Source organism: Haliotis rubra, unplaced genomic scaffold (genome assembly GCF_003918875.1).
Source record: "Haliotis rubra isolate DU_JTF1 unplaced genomic scaffold, ASM391887v1 Scf907, whole genome shotgun sequence".
Lineage (NCBI taxonomy): Eukaryota > Metazoa > Mollusca > Gastropoda > Lepetellida > Haliotidae > Haliotis > Haliotis rubra.
Window position 1 is genome coordinate 335,001 of NW_025767643.1, and position 17,734 is coordinate 352,734.

The 17,734-nt window shown below is 38.0% G+C and overlaps 1 protein-coding gene and 1 long non-coding RNA gene across 6 annotated transcripts in view; both read right to left on the reverse strand.

The window, feature by feature from the left end:
* The window catches only part of LOC124264073 (protein FAM13A-like), a 95,341-nt gene that overhangs the window by 46,455 nt on the left and 31,152 nt on the right, over nt 1–17,734 (reverse strand). The window contains exon 1 of one of the 5 annotated variants that reach the window (XM_046698797.1): nt 8,359–8,433. The exons of the other annotated variants lie outside the window; for them this stretch is intronic. The gene's annotated coding sequence lies outside the window, so the exon portion shown is untranslated. Of the gene's footprint in view, nt 1–8,358; nt 8,434–17,734 lie in introns of those variants that run through there. 5 annotated transcript variants of the gene reach the window in all.
* LOC124264076 lies at nt 590–16,778 on the reverse strand. Its single transcript, XR_006895037.1, has 3 exons — nt 16,697–16,778; nt 1,386–1,389; nt 590–601 (listed from the first exon to the last, which is right to left on the reverse strand). It is a non-coding gene; the product is annotated as an uncharacterized LOC124264076 (long non-coding RNA).

Below are 17,734 nucleotides of genomic sequence, written 5' to 3' on the forward strand. Positions count from 1 at the left end.
TCATCATCATCATCATCATCTATAAATCCTCACTAAACATGAACGCCAAAATCATCACCATCATCTGTAAATCCTCACTAAACATGAACTCCAAAATCGTCACCTTTGTTTGTTGATGCATCACTCTGCAATATTACAGCTCTATGACATCAGCCTATAGATAATGGATTTTTTTCCAGACAAACCAGTGGGAATTTGGGAACTCTATATCTATGCCATTTGGGTTCAGTGGCACACAATCAGTCAATGCACCAAGTTTGACAACCCAATACATAACCTAACCTAGAATCATTACTTTACATCACTGTCCCAAATCAACACCGATCATCATCAATCATCATCATCATCATCGTCGTAGTCATCGTTGTCGTCATTGTCATCATCGTCCTTTAACACTCACAATTGTTTGTTAATCACTGCTGTTACATATCCTGAAGAGATCGGTCTTCTATAACAGCATCATCAAATGTATCGTCAGAATTAGGGAACACCTGACTATTTTATATCATATTTAAACCCAGTAATAAATACCAACCTTCTTAGTCCACCACTCCTTATGATTAGGACATATATCCATACATATATATATATATATATATATCTCATAAAGGGCCATTCCTTATTGATCCTTACAGCATCTTAACAAGACAATTTGGAAGAAGTAGAGCCCACTTCCATCACTGAATTCTTACTGCAGTTAAATTGTGCATCCCACACTGAAGTTCAGGATCGAGAACAAGATCTTCATCCCATTCTGTGACTGTGTGTTCCACATTAAGTCAAGGACCTCATGTATTGTGGAGTCCAACTTCACTGAGCCTACTTCCATTCTCATTGCTATTCATCACAACATTGCTATATTGTAGCATATATATTCCTGACATACAATCCGTGCAGTAAGTCGGGCAGCGAGTATGAAGTATTATGACTATGTATTGTATTGTTAACAAGCCTGTCACGACTAACACTAATAACAGTAGACACAACGTAACAGGGATATACACCAGCATGACTGTGGTGATAACAACCACAGATTCAATGGTGCATAATTCAAACCATTCAGCATCCGATGACAAATGACAATTTAAGTACCTGCAGCCTGTCCACAGAATTATGAAGTGACAAAGTGTCAGTCTAAATCAGCTGTTTGAATAAGAGGCCTGATATGGTGATTTGATACCCCATGACACTCAAATGACAGAATAACTGCAGAGCATGAAGTTATGTACAAATCAAACAATCCATTTGGACTGTGAATTAATATGTTGACTGTTTGATGAGATACAACTGACCAACCACTCAAGGGCCATAAGAATGAATGTTTCTGTCCAAATAGTTAACAGAACTGGGTTTTAATATTACCCATCTATTACTGGATTTATAACCACCCTCATACTGTCTGTTGTGGATATCATTCTTTCTTCAATTAGAGACAGAGTTCAACCTTATCATAACTCTGGCCTTATGATTGTACACTAAGCAGCTACACAATACCCACCTCAACAGCAGGATCATGATACAACACATGATACAGTACATTATACAACATGGTACAATGCTCATCTCGACGATGTCAGGATACAATTATAAAGGCCACAAAATAATATATTTCCCGACCGACCCCATCACAAACTTCCTGACCCTAAACTTTTTATTTCGTTTTTTATAAAGACGGTGAAACATTTTGCTATTCCAACCGTATGTACTCCCCAATGTTGGGAGGGCGACCATATGTGACCTGTGCCCACTTACTCTTTGTTTTTCATAAATGTCGAACTTAGAAAGTGTTGATGCTTCAGTTATTAAAATTTTAAACTGGTTTACCCTCTTTTCTTTCAAAACTGGAGCCTGATATTACATAAATATGTGATTTTATGAAAAATATGCGAGTGCATTTAAAAAAAATTGTAAGAAAATAAAAGATAAACCCTACCTACCGACCCTGTTTTAAATTTCATGTTACCCTAAACAAACATATTTTTTTTGCCTAAACAACACAATCCACGATTAACATTAACAACGGACGCAACAAAATGTATTTGAGCATCCACAGGGACGTAGAAAAAGTCCAAATACTTTTTGTAAAATTTCGGTCAAGTAACAATAAGTTATCACTGAGTGTGCTTCTAGCCAGGTTATGGTATCATTTGCAATTTAATTACTGTAACAATGTGACAATCATGATACACAATACAATAACAGTAACTGAATTACAACAATATTGCAACACAGTATTAATAATATTTACCGTATATGACCGTCTATAAGCCGACCCCATGGATAAGCCGACCCCCAAACTTGACCCTCAAAATCAGTGTCAAAATCATATCTCTCATGGATAGGCCGACTCCCCGCGATGGGTCGCGGCCAACAGAGACCAGAGTACCCGGTAAGTATGTTCCATCAACGACGAGACACCATTACGAGAATATTACATAATAAAGATTACCGGTGTTTGTTTACCTTTTTTTAACGATCACTGCTTGCATCAACAACGAGACGCCATTTGGAAAGTGGATATACAGCGTAAGTGTTGATGAGAATATTACATAATAAAGATTACCGGTGTATTGTGGCAACATGTGTTTGTGTTCCTTTTTATATCCCGACGATCACTGCTTGCATCAACAACGAGACGCCATTTTGTGAAATCGGTGAGTATGGAAATGTGAACCCAAGAGAAAAAGTACCATCGGTAAATAAAAACTGAAGTCAACTTTTGTTTCAAAATATATTATTTAAGTGTCCATATTTCATCTATATATATATGACAATAAGAAAAATAGTCCACTAACAATAAACACTGACATTTCTGCAAGAGAGTTCTGAGATTTTCACAAGTCATCGGCCGTAAACCCATCAAATTCCGTGTCACTGTCCTCCTCATATACTGTAAGTCGATCCACATTATTCAAAGAATTAACTGTCAGATATATTGTGTCTACTCACGGATCGAAACGAATTGTAGTTGACAGAAAATGCATAATATATTTTGCTTCTCTAAATATCATATTTATTGTAGCAACAAACTGGCTTGCTTATTTTACCCCATTCAGCAATCACAAACTGATTACCGCCTCGTTCCATGTCACGTGCTTACCACGTTCATGATGGTCCGTATAACCTTAGTGTTGATTATATATTTTTTACATAAAAACTATTACACAATGCTAGGATATATTTCTTTGGGTTAAATAATAGTATTCAAACAATAAAATTCATCCCGTTATATTATTGTGCATGTTTGAACTTGTTTCACGGGAAGCGTGTGCACAGCTGATTGCTATTTCGGCTTTGTGTAATGAGGCAGATACATACGGTAATCTTAATTAATTTATAGAGCAAAACTGTAACTAAAATTACACAATGCTAGGATATATTTTTGGGTTAAATAACGGTATTCTGTATTATATTTTACTGATGACTGCGTCAGAATTCGATCCCGTTATATTATTGTGCATGTTTGAACTTGTTCGCCGGAAACGTGTGCACAGCTGATTGCTATTTCCGGCTTTGTGTAATGCAGAGACAAATACGCATACGGTAATCTTAATCCCTGCAAATAAAACAATGCCCAGCAAAAACAACTTATAACTTAAATGGTAAATAATCTTGTCTAGTGATGTTTAAATGCAAATTTGACGTCTCTACTGACAAAGTCGTCTTCTGTTGTTTGTTCACGCGAAGTGATACGATGTTGTTTTCTTACCCCTGGAAAAAAGTTTGACGAAAGTGTAACTCATGGATAAGACGACCCCCTTCTACAGACTGCTTTTTTTGGTCCTCAAAATTCGGCTTATAGACGGTCATATACGGTAAGTGTCTGGGACCTCCATTTTGTAGTCCAGGATTGTAAGCATGAGTATGAGTCCCTCACATGCAGGAGTCATGGTAAATCCCTGCACGATACAGCTTGATACAGTACACAATACATGATACAGTGCAGATCACAACAGTAGGATCGTGATACAATGCATATGACACATGGTACAATATACAATACAACACTCATCTTGACAGTATAGGTCATGGACCGCCTCCGTGGTGTAGTGGTTAGAGCGTCCGCCTGGAGAGCGGAAGGTCGTGGGATCGATCCCCAACCGCGTCATACCAAAAGACGTTAAAATATGGTACTTGTTGGTCCCTGCCTGGCGCTCGGCATTAATGGGTACAACAAGGACTGGTCGGCTTGGAGTCAGTATAATGTGTCTGAGTGGGGTATTCATGTTTCACTGCGGCATGGTATCTCAGTGGGCTAGCACTATAAAACCAGCTTCAGTCTGGGCTAGTACAAGCAGCCGCACATACACATACACGCGCATGCACGTCGTCATATGAGCGAAATATTCTCAGGTACGACGTTAAACCCAATTTCACCTCACCTCACCTCAGTAAGTTCATGATACACCATGTAACCCAAGACAGAACACATGGTACACTTTATAACACACATGACACGATACAGTAGTACACTTTATAACACACATGACACGATACAGTACACTTTATAACACACATGACACGATACAGTACACTTTATAACACACATCACACGATACAGTACACTTTATAACACACATGTGAACAAGCAGCAGCTGGAAGTTCCTCTATTTTAACATGTAAAATAAATAAACATATTACCCAGTGTTTGTGTCATACAAGGAAATTATGACTTGGGATATTTTTTAATGACAAATGCTGCACACTATAACTCTTCTAATAATACAATAATATATGTGTATCACGTTGTATAAACTTTCATCCCCAAGAACATAGAATGTGCATATACATACCTCCTGTCCTAAAGAGCAGTCACGTTACACATAGGACTCATGCCTGACAATAACCAGGCAGCTCAAAAATGTCAAAGTAGCTGCAAGTAATATTTCTCTCAGGCTGGCTTTCCTGTATGTTATCAAAACTGGACTGAAAGGCCACCTTACTTGTTTCATGGTCTATATTTACATTATTTTTGTAAAATGCTAAAAATAATAGCTTGGTTGGTTAGAAACAAAACTATCGCAAGTAAATATGTTTTCATAATGTTGGAGACTGCCTCCGTGGTATAGTCGCTAGAGCGTCCACCCGGAGAGCGGAAGGCCGCGGGTTCGATCCCCGACCGCGGCATACCAAAAGACGTTAAAATATGGTACTTGTTGGTCCCTGCCTGGCGCTCGGCATTACTGGGTACTTCAAGGACTGGTCGGCTGGGAGTCAGTATAATGTGTCTGAGTGGGGTATTCATGCTTCACTGCGGCATGGTATCTCAGTGGGCTAGCACTATAAAAACCAGCTTCAGTCTGGGTTAGTACAAGCAGGCGCACATACAAATACACACGCATGCACATCGTCATATGAGCGAAATATTCTCAAGTACGACGTTTAACCCACTTTCACCTCACCTCACCTCATAATGTTGGAAAGTATTTTTTAGTTATGTGGGTAATATTAAATGCCAATTCTGCTGACTATAAGGACAGAAACATACACATGCAATTACTTGACTGCCAGGAGTTGGCATTTTTACACAAAACAATTTTGAAACATTATTGAATAGGAAATTTAATCAGATTTGTATCGTAAATGTATTTGTAAATGCCTTATGTGAATTAAAACCATTATTAGTGTTTACCATAATCATGGTGAAATCTTGTAAAAATTTTAAATATCTACATCTAATCCAAACAAAATCAGTCAGTATCTGGTATTTGCAAATCACTGGCCATGATGACAGCAATTATGTGACAAGCTCCACTTTAATAACCAATTTTCACTGACAAATTGTTTTGGAGAGGTGCTCTTAAAACCCAAGAAATTGTTTACATTACTATTTGTTATTCTATGTTGCCGGTTGGACACATGGGAAAATACATGCCAAACTGGATGTTTGTTTATGTAAAATACTTCACTCAGCAATAATCCAGCAATATAATGTGCAGCAGCTGTACACTTTACCTCGTCTTGACCAGACAAGCCAGTGATTCATCTTTATGATTAACATCGATCCACACCATGAAGGTACAATCAACTATAAGCTACCAATTCTAACAACCTATCCATTGGGTCACTCGCCTGACCAGCAAAGAATGCTGGGGACCGATTAGTCTGTCTCACAGTCCCAGAACCACATTATTGTCCCTACTGCCTAGCCCTTTCTGCAATGGAAAAGCCATAAATGAAGCAAGTCTAGATTTCCTCAGGTTCTGAATCTCTGGGGCTCCTTTTCAATTTAAATGTGTTTGTTTGTTACTATCAAAATTATATATATTCAGAGACTAAGTGTTAGCCTAGGGACCGATTTTAATCTGGAATTACCATGTGATTATAATAGTTCGTAAACCTCTTCTTGTACTATAAAAATAATATGATGGACTCCATTCAAAAAGGTCCTTTATCTTTACACCAGAGGTGTAATATTTCCAGACCCCTGAGACAGTACTATGACACTAAACCATAATCCTATTAATTTCAAGTACTCACTAAAGTATAGGAACAGAAAAAGAAACAAAGAATGCTGAAACTATTCCACTGTGTGAGATTTTGGTTCTGTTAGAATAAACAATGAACCAAAATCTTCCAAAATATTGCTGCCAAATAAACATTTCTGGATCGACAAGTCCTGACTCAACCTCCATGACAGGATATCACCATTACTGGCAGATCATAAAGAGAGGACGTGTCCCCTGGTGTGACAATCACAGGTCGGCTAGCTTTAAACATTCATTCAAACTAACCGACAAGGGAAATGCAAAATGTCAAATATGAACTGTATGTGAAATGAAAGGTATTCCAAACACCGGTCAGGGTCTGGCATTCATGCCACTTAATGATGTCTCTGACTGTCCCTGAAACAGATCATCTGAAGGAGAACATGCTATGTCAGGGCCTGTAAGTGTCAGCAAGTAGTAAAAGTGCCATCTTAGTACCCTTCACTCAGTAATGATAACTTACAGTTACACAACCACTCTGTAGCCTCACTGTTTGTAATGCCCATGTCATTATATACTTACTGGCACCTTTCAAACGGGAACCAATGAACACAATTGAACTGTATTTAAGTATTGTATTTTATTCAAGTTGTTAATAAAGTAAAATTAGTTGTGGACAAATTGGCACAAATAATCTTAAACACATTTACTTCTCATAACTCATATTGTATTTCCTATAATATTAACTGAACGCATAGTCATAACATCAAAATATTTTAACGATATTAAGCTGGCTTAAAACAGTTTAAACATTCACAATTATAATAAATTGAGAATCATTGATATGTGCACATATCTATATTTAATTACATACTTACATGGATCACACAAAAAACCCTCTTCATATCCCAATAGATAATTCAAATCATTAAAATCAATTCACAAATGATGACAGCACTAAGACATGAAGATCCAATGTTAAAAATACTAATTGCAAAAACAAATCCTAATCATAGAACTCCATCAAACGAAAGCCACTCTCTCGTACCAGTGATCAGAATGTTCCACGCCTTTATATGAGACTTCCTGGAAACTAGCTTAAAATAAAATTATGATAAATGAGAATTTTTCAGGAAGCTAGAATAAAATTGTTAAACCTGTAGTTTGCAAGCTGGGGGAAATTGTCTGTGTCAGTCCAACCTCTCCTTGTGACTCACACTTAGTGATTCAGTGGGCCTGTAGGAAACACTGCTTAAAACTACTGTCACTGATGAGATATAGAAATATATAAAAATGAGATGACCAAAAAGGGCTGAATATTCCAAACAATCGAGCTAAGTATCTCCATCAGAACAAAATTATTGGGAAATCAGAGAAGATTTTTAATATCACTCCACCTGAACAGAAAGAGAACCACATATTATTTGTTAGTTTTTTATAAGTAGCAGTAAAATGCATCAGAACAGTATACATGGCCGTGTTAAAATAACAGTTTGTAATGTTTGATGATAGTTTCAATTATCAATAAAATGTAGCAAATATAACACATTTTAAACTACCATTTCAATTAATCTCTGAATGCATGTTTTTTATTACCCAATTTAATCACACAAGTACTGAAAAGTTATTCATTCTTGTGCAATATAGACAACAAATTACGATTTTACTCCCACATGAACCATAAGTATTTGGAAAATTAAATGTTTTGACTTCAGTTTAATGTAAAAAACAATCAAATTAAAGTCCATGGATAAATAATCTTTGTGTTTTAGTCATATGTTTTCATGTTTAAATTTTAAAACTGCATTTCAAAACAACATGAAATAAATAAATACACGTATGTGTGAAAAAAATATCAAACTGCATTTTTTTACTTACTATTTTACAACATAACTACAAAGACCAGGAAACAGATGAAATACAAACTTACTGCCTCGTTCTAATGAAAGCTAACCTGTCTTGGTCCCGGGCATCCCTCCTCCATCACCACATCATTGGCAGCCATACACATATCTCCCAATCTATCCCCTTCCTCGGCCACCGGACATGTATCCATCATAATTCTAATGACAGCATCATCAACAGCATCCACTTAACGACAGCTACATCCTGCTGCACAACATGGTAACCCAGCTCCTGGGCATCATACCAATGCACATCCCCCGACTGGGACTGTCCGGTAAGCAGACATACAGGCATGCATGTACACCTACGGATGTCAGTGGAAGGACCACAGTTATCTAGAGCACGTCATTCATAGCAACTGCAAGTGGGATTTATCTGCACACAATAGGGAAAGTAGTCCGTGCGCTCATGACAGATACATAATATTCTATTACAAGGAATTTACTGACACAGTAGCTTGACACAGTAAGACATCTCATAAACAAATGGACCCATGAAGATCAGGGTTATAACTGATCTTCAGTAACTCATACTGGTCATAAGAGGCGACTAACGGGATCGGGTGGACAGGCTCGCTGACTTGGTTGGCATATGTCATCGTATCCCAATTGCGTAGACCGATGCTCATGCTGTTGATCACTGCATTGTCTGGTGCAGATTAGATTATTTACAGACCTCCATATAGCTGGAATATTGTCGACATTTGGCAATAAATGTCAACATGTTCCATTTTGTTTGCTTTAATTTGGTTGTTTTTTTTGTCACAGGTTGGGTGGGGTGATGTGTAATATGTTAGGATTCTGATCAGGACAATATATAGAATAAGAAAACAGACTTGTGTTGTGATTTATTCCAGCATATGAGAATTTATCTGTCTCTGAGAACAACAAAGAAAAGAAAACATCTATTACTTCCTACACACTTGAATTATGTTGAGTTAAAAAAAAGTTATGTTTATAACCAATATCTGTTAGTATTTCTTTTAACTTAGATAACTAAAAGAAAACAACCCAAATGGACCAACATAACATTTTAACTCATGAATTTAATGACATTTGTATTGTATTGTATTACACGCCTAAAAGCTCTGTCCCATACTATTGATCTGACTTGTGCCTGTGATCTTTAGTCGCCAGCATTCAAACTAATCCCAGAAAGTACCACAAGACAGAGACATAAGCTTCTTCTGTGGTCAGCCTACCGGACGCAATACGGATGCAGTCACTCCAAACCACTCAAGCTCAGCCTGAGACTTCGGAAGTAGATGACCAATGACTGGTCATCTGTCAACCTCATCATGGATGTGATGGCAGTTGTCATAAAAGACATCAATGAAAATTCCAGCTGAGCCTTGATAACAGGAACAGCTCAGTTTAGATCCGAAACATTAGTGTAAACAGTTATGTGACAATGCAGCCAGGTCTGAGGAGAGCCATCTCCCCTCACTTGACATGGCAAGAGTGAATACACTCAGGCCAATCTGCAGTCAGACCTTTTACACTACACTTATAATTCAGATCAATATTGAACGAAATTACTGTAGTGCCTCTTTTAAGCTCCAAGGCCCTTCTTTAATTTCCGGGCACTTGCCAACATAGCCCATACTCTGGACTGGCTCCATTTGGGGGCCCAGTCCCTATAGGAGACCTGCACTTATTGGAGTCCTTCTACAAATTGGAAGTCAGCTTTTTTTTTTCCCGCGAGGTGTTTTAACAGCATTACCTTGACCTTTATATGATATGTGTTAGGAAAAGTTCACAAGGTCATTTGGAAGAAGTTCAGGTAAGAAGAATTTTCCTGTGTTAATCATATGGAAAAGTATCACTGGCAGTGGAGGCAGTACAATTTCAGCAAACATCCTGTACAAAGGGCTGCTAATAAAAAAGAGTCAAAGATATGACACCACCTCGCAGAAGGTACTATTCATTAAAACATCCGCAACTGCACTTGAAATTGGCACCAGACCTAGCTCACACCTAGTCTCTTCTTTGGAAAGTACGTCATTAGGGATGAGCACTGCCAGTTACAATTGCATTTGCGAAATTGTGTGAACCCCATCCACTGTAATGGATGTGTTTGTTGGTTGCTTTGCTACAGTCAGCAATGTTCAAGCAGTAAATCAGAAGCCTTTATATAATGGAATCTGAGACAGACAAACCACTGCTTTTTGTTGTGAGCACATCTCAAGCCTGACTACCAAATTAAATGACAGTTGTGAACCTATTTAGCCATAGCTCCCATCGGGTAGTCTACATGTATGAAGCAGTACATTATATAAATGAGTGTTCTGAGATGCACTTTTATTGATATATCATAAGGAAATTCCTAGCTCAGCAAGAAGATCATATGATCATACAGTATCACAAAGGATCAAATCACTGGTGCGACAAAATCTGTTTAAAAGTTGCAGTTTTTGACTCAGTATCAGTGTTTACTGTGTTCTGGAACAAAGCAACAGGCCCATATTGGAGTGATTAGATTACCAGAATTTCAAACAGAAGCACCTTCTGGATGAGATTCTAAATTTACTGACCAAGAATGGAAATGTTTGCTTATGCAATTTGATAAAACGTACTTGGCATCATGGTCATAATTCAGTCGAGTTGTGAATACGATTCCTATCGAGGGCTAACATAATACATGGAAAAGAAGACTATAGTTTGGCATGAAATGCATGTGGACCCGTTTTTTTGTAAATATCTCTTCATCCAATGACCCAATCGATCTCAAACTGTGCAAGTGGATGTTTTGTCAGACAACCTAATCACATTGTAAATCACCGATTTTATGCATTTGTATTAAAGAGTCTGTCTATGTAACTGTCAACAAAATCAACAGCAGAACGCAGAATGCTTGCAGAGGGAGGGAGCCAATGACCTGTAACAGCGGCAGTGTTGGGTCATAAAGGTCAACGTTCGTCAATGTAGGCCAGCTATGCACGTGACAGGTATGAAGAGGTGTTCATTTCTAGCAAATAGCCGGCGAATGACATCTCTGATGACCCTGATGTCAAAAGAATCTAACTTTGGATGCCTACCTTTTTGTACAAGGTTTTGTTTATTGGTTGTTGGTTTATTTTTCACAATTTTTAGCACAATGTTTTTTTTCATGCCAAGAGCAAAAGTTGTACGTTTCACGTAATCCGACACCTTATAAATCGGTTTGCTACGTTTGCTCTCTTTTTAAAAAAAATTCAACACATTTCTAATTAAACGTTTAGCATCATCTGAATAAGCTTTCATGATGACAGCTAGAAGTAGTCAATGTGAATGATCCAAACGGTCTATCACTGTGCAGTGCACAGGTAACTATCATGAACTGCACGTGCATTGACCTTTATGACCCAACACTGCCGCTGTTACATGTCATTGGCTCCCTCCCTCTGCAAGCATTCTGCTGTTGATTTTGTTGACAGTAACATAGACAGATTCTTCAATACAAATGCATAAAATCGGTGATTTACAATGTGATTAGGTTGTCTGACAAAATATCCACTTGCACAGTTTGAGATCAATTGGGTCATTGGATGAAGAGATATTTACAAAAAAAACGGGTCCACATGCATTTCATGCCAAACTATAGAGTGTCTGTGCTTCACTAAATTTTCATTGGTTCTACAACCTCACTGGAACAAATATACAGATGGACCGGCGCCAACTACTTGTTATGGTATGCACTGCATGTTTTAATGACAACAGATCAGCTTCAGGTGCATGAACTGATGCTCCTGTAGAGGTCATTCATCAGTTGATGCCAATTCCTATAAAAACGCACTGCATATCTAAATACACTAACATACAAATAACACATCAACTATAAAAAGGTAAAAACATGTTTTCCTTATGAGGTGCAACATAGTTTGTTTTTGTCATCTAATATGTATATGTTTTTCTCCAGATTATAATGATGATGAATATCGCATCAATACCTACAAAATTTCCTTTAAAGATGTCTTGTACACATCTTAATGCCATCTTTTTTTGCCTGTAAAACTGCAAACTACCAGTAAGTAACTTGTTCACAGAAGTATTTATCCTAGATGTCTTTGCTTTTCTTAGAGTAAGCAGGCTGGCTTCAGATCACTTTGAACAGCATCTCCGTTCACAGTTCCATGGAGTCACTATCAGCTGTTGCAGAAGGAAGCAAAATGACATGCAGGTCCTTGATGTTTACCATATATTACCATAGTTGGTCCTTGATGTTTACCATATATTACCATAGTTGGTCCTTGATGTTTACCATATACTACCATAGTTGGTCCTTGATGTTTACCATATATTACCATAGTTGGTCCTTGATGTTTACCATATACTACCATAGTTGGTCCTTGATGTTTACCATATATTACCATAGTTGGTCCTTGATGTTTACCATATACTACCATAGTTGGTCCTTGATGTTTACCATATATTACCATAGTTGGTCCTTGATTTTTACCATATATTACCATAGTTGGTCCTTGATGTTTACCATATATTACCATAGTTGGTCCTTGATTTTTACCATATACTACCATAGTTGGTCCTTGATGTTTACCATATACTACCATAGTTGGTCCTTGATGTTTACCATATACAGTGAAGCCCCGTTAGTTCGGACTCCGATAATCCGGATGTCTCGCCTCCCGGGCGATTTCAGCTTGTTACCAATCTATGCCTATATAATTTGCCTCGATAATCCGGAAATTCGGTTTCCGGAACCGGTCGGTAAGTAGCTGTCACCAATCAGCAAAATAAACAGTAAATTGCTTCAAAGTCCGGACGCTGTAAGTCGTGTTCACGAACCGTAACAACACCGCCCGGCGATGTTTACTTAAATAACTGGCCAACTGGGTTGTTGTTTTAGTTAGACATAAAAAGCTCCCGACTGAAGATACTGTACATTTACACTTTGATTGACACCACAAAACAAAGGCGTGGATGACAAAGTGAGCTGTTTTGTGATTGGTTAATGTACTTTGACAGACAGATCGGTCCGCGTGGACTAAAAGTGATTTTGCTTTATGACAATGCTGCAAGTCACAAGTGTAGCAGCTAACTGCGAAATGTGACCAAATACCACGTCTCATATTCAACCCGATGGATGCAGGAATAATTCGGACATTCAAGGCATACTACAATAGATCGCTTGTTAGACATTACCTCACCTGTGCTGAGGAAGGACGTGATCAGACACGTCGGATCAACATGCAGATGTCACTCGGTAAAATTATTGATGTGATGAATTAAGCTTTACATTAAATGCTTATTTGTTTTATCCAGATTCGTGTCGTTTTTGTAATTCTTAGGGAAGCAACTTGGGTCTTGATTCAGTAGTCCGGACTATTCGGAATCCGGACGAATTTACTGAGAAACGCAACCGTCCGGATTAACGAGGCTTCACTGTACTACCATAGTTGGTCCTTGATGTTTACCATATACTACCATAGTTGGTCCTTGATGTTTACCATATACTACCATAGTTTGTCCTTGATGTTTACCATATACCATAGTTGGTCCTTGATGTTTACCATATATTACCATAGTTAAGCCGATCCCATAGATGAGCCGACCCCTTAACTTGACCCTTAAAATCAGTATCAAACTGGTATGTTTCGTACATAAGCTGACCCCCCGTGATGGGGTCCTAATTGCAGCCAACTCAGACCATCAGACAACTGGCATTTACCAATAATTATAACTCCGGTCCACATTATTCACAGAAATCACAATCATATTGCGTCTACTCACGTTGGTAAAAATTACAAGAATGGGTGTGGTGCTGACAATAACAGGATCCTACTCAATCCTCGTCTGAGATCTGAACCCACAATCAATGGATCCCAGCATAAATAGGGGAAACTCTGCATTGTGAATCTCAATGCCTGGGTCAACTTAGCCCCTAGTGTCCAGTGAGTCTATCAAGTTAAAAATTGTATTGCTAAATATTGCAATAAAGTTATCCATATAATGATAAGATTTATAGTGACATACTGGGAGCTAAAGTATTTAATAGCGATTGACACTGATTCTACGTTCAGATCTTATTTCATACTCACTAAAGAAAAATAACAATTTTGATTTCAGTATGGTCAGTTGCTCTACCACTTGGTAGTCATGGTCACAGAGGAAACAACAACATTAGAGCAAAATCACTTCCTCGATTCCGTTTTGTTCATCAGTTTAGAAGGGAAATACCATTTGTGAGTGAATGCACATATTTTGATAAGCGTTTTGCAGTACCATGCAGTAATACTCTCTGCACAAGTCTTCTACCCTCTCTACCTTTTGAGACAACAATGGAGTTTTCTACCTCCATCCTCGGAGACAACAATAGTCTTCTACCTTTCAAGCCACATTTGTAAACTTTGTCTATCCCTGTTATCTGATACAACAATGACTCCAGCTACCCCCATCCTCATCTGTGGAATGGAAAGTCGCCTTCACTATGGACCATCTGAGCCCTAATCTGTGAAATCTGTAGGCATCACACGTAGAACTTGTCCCAATCACTCGTCACCACCTTCAGAATCCTCCAGTGAATGAGCTGCTGACCTATTCCTTACCATACTTACTAGGTGATTAAATGCAAGGCAAGGAGATTACATTGATTTTCCTTAATATGCTTACAGTAAGCCCCTGTGAGCCTTATGTGTCACGACTCACATTACTCAAGTCTGAAAATAAGACTGGGCAGCGAGAAGAAGTCTGGAGCTGCAAGCGCTGGCTGGACAATCAGACAAAACATGATACCAACCTAAATGTATATATGCAAGTATTAACACACTGCTTGTCAGATCAGGTTTACAGTTCTATCAAGCTTTCTTCATTTCTATTGAGAAAATCGCCTTACGTCTGATGGCAAAAACATTTTGCATTGTTCATTGAATTTATCTTCTCCAGACAAGATCAATTCTATTTCTCATCATACCCATTATCTGTACCAATTACAGGTTACAAGATAAAGGAATAAAAGATATATTGAGAGCATAGGAGTATATGGTATCATAATACAGATATATCTTACTGATGTTAGGGTACCTTTTATGTTCTTTGAAGGTCTAGTAATGAAAATTCAAACATAAACATGAAAGTTTGGAAAAGGCAAACTGCTTAAAACATAACTTCTACCTATTTTTCCGTGTTGCTATATTTTTAGTTTCAATGCAGCAATTCTTGTTGATTACTTTAAGAAATAAGTATAGACAGATCAAGATGCATTACTAGTGGTGGTCTGATTAATTGAAATAATTGAAGATTGGTCGTAGTGACCCAACACTATGCATTACTGATCGCCAATGATTTACTACTCAGGAAATGGTATCCTCCATACTGGGATCAAATGCATCGTAAACACCAATGATATTTATCTGGCTCCAGAATAGAGAAAATTCAAGAAAAATTAAAATACCAAAGTCACTTTTGAATAAAGATTTCACAGAGCACTGCTGCCAACCATGTAACTGCCAGAGTGAGGGAGTGAAGAAATATTAAAAGTCACTTTGGCAATATTTCAGCCACATCTTGACATAACGTATAGCTGCAGGAACATGTTATATAAGGGGTAAAGATGAGAAATGTTAAGCAATAATATAGTTCATGGCTTATCAACATAGTAAGACCCAAGAATGAGGAATGAAGACTACTTTTATGGATATACAACTTCTTTATTCTGTATGGGCGATGTTTCGACATAGATTCTAATGTCGTTGTCAAGCAAGTGGTACATGAGAGGTAATTTTGGGTGATATATATACATGAGATATGTTTGAACAATAGATGAGGGATGAGGCGAAAATGAGTTGTTTATACAATAGAAGAGGTTGATAACACAGGATTAGGTAGGTAGATAGGTTGTATAGATAAGAGATTGAGGATGTTGATGGGCAGACAGTAGGGAATGATGTACATAGGTTGTTTACATATGGTGATAAAGGGACTGTTGGGAAGCCAATAGTGAAGTGATGTTGTACAAGGATAATGTACAATGGCTGAGTAAGTTACATGAAATTAATTAATTCAGTAAGTGATGATAGGCCTTGGCGATTAAATATTCTTTATCTCTGTTGATAGCTGAGCAAATCTTCTTTATGTGGACAGCTTAAAGTAATTTAGGGGTTTTGAAATCAGCCTGGTTCCTCTCGATGACCTTGGTGGTGTTCCAACTGATGTTGTTGGCTTTGAGGTGGTCAGTTATGGCGGACTTAGAGTCTTTGTTTCTTACTGAGGCCCGGTGTTCTTTGATCCTAATGGTGACTGGTCATGAGGTTTCACCAATGTAGAATTCACCACTATACAGAACCTCCTGCAGGCCACAGGCAGACCCACCCCAGCAAAGAAGCCGGATCCCGCAGGCGACTGTAGCGAATCCTACCTTGGTAAAACCAAAATTACCTCTCATGTACCACTTTCTGACAACGACATTAGAATCTATGTCGAAACGTCACCTATACAGAATAAAGAAGTTGTATATCCATAAAAATAGTCCTCATTTTCATCTACCCAACTTCTAGAATGCCAATCTGAGAAGTCATAGTAAGACCCATTTTAAACATTAACAACATGTCCATTGAAAAACAGCTGGAGACAAATGACAGGTAACTTCCATGACAGGAGATTTGGCTGAATATTTGGCTGATCTAAGTACTTTTAAATCCTAATTAATTGTCCTCGCACTGATTACACTGCCAAGTAATCAATGGATTCCTCTGTTAGTAACAATAAGCAGATTACTCCAAACCAAGAAAAGCAATGTGAACCACAACTGTATGAAACCTCATATTCTAGCAATATGACAGCAAACTGAAAATAACTGAATCTGGACCAGTCAATCATGTGATCAATATTGTCAGCAACAATCTACACCATCAGAGAGCCTGACAACCCAAACCATTTAGGTACCCCTCAAGACAAGCACAGGTTGCTGGGGGACCAATTCTAAACCAACATCTTCTACAGGGGCTGGATTAACTTACCACTACTTGTTCATCATGTGTGTGTGCGTGTGTGCGTGCGTAGCATACATTAGGTGTTCCCAAAAGTAATCATCCAAAAGGTCAAGATTTATGACTTCTCCCATTCTCTAAAAATAATTACCGGTAGGTATCTCGTGGCAACCAGCATTTGATGATAATTGACACTGGTGATTAACCTGATGAAGGAGCAAGAATTAGCTCTGAAACGTAGTATAAAGAATATAAAAAAGTTGTTATCCATTAAAACGTGTCATGTAGACACTGGTATTGTTCCAAATATTCACATTTGTAATCAAGCTTTCTGAATGTGAATGTTTCGTTACATTTCTTGATGTTTCCATGTGAAACAATGAAGTAGAAAATGCACCTCAACTTTCCTGCATCTCCGTGCACTTACCTTTGCAGAGGAAATTGGGAGAGTACCTGCATAATCAAAACATCATCACTG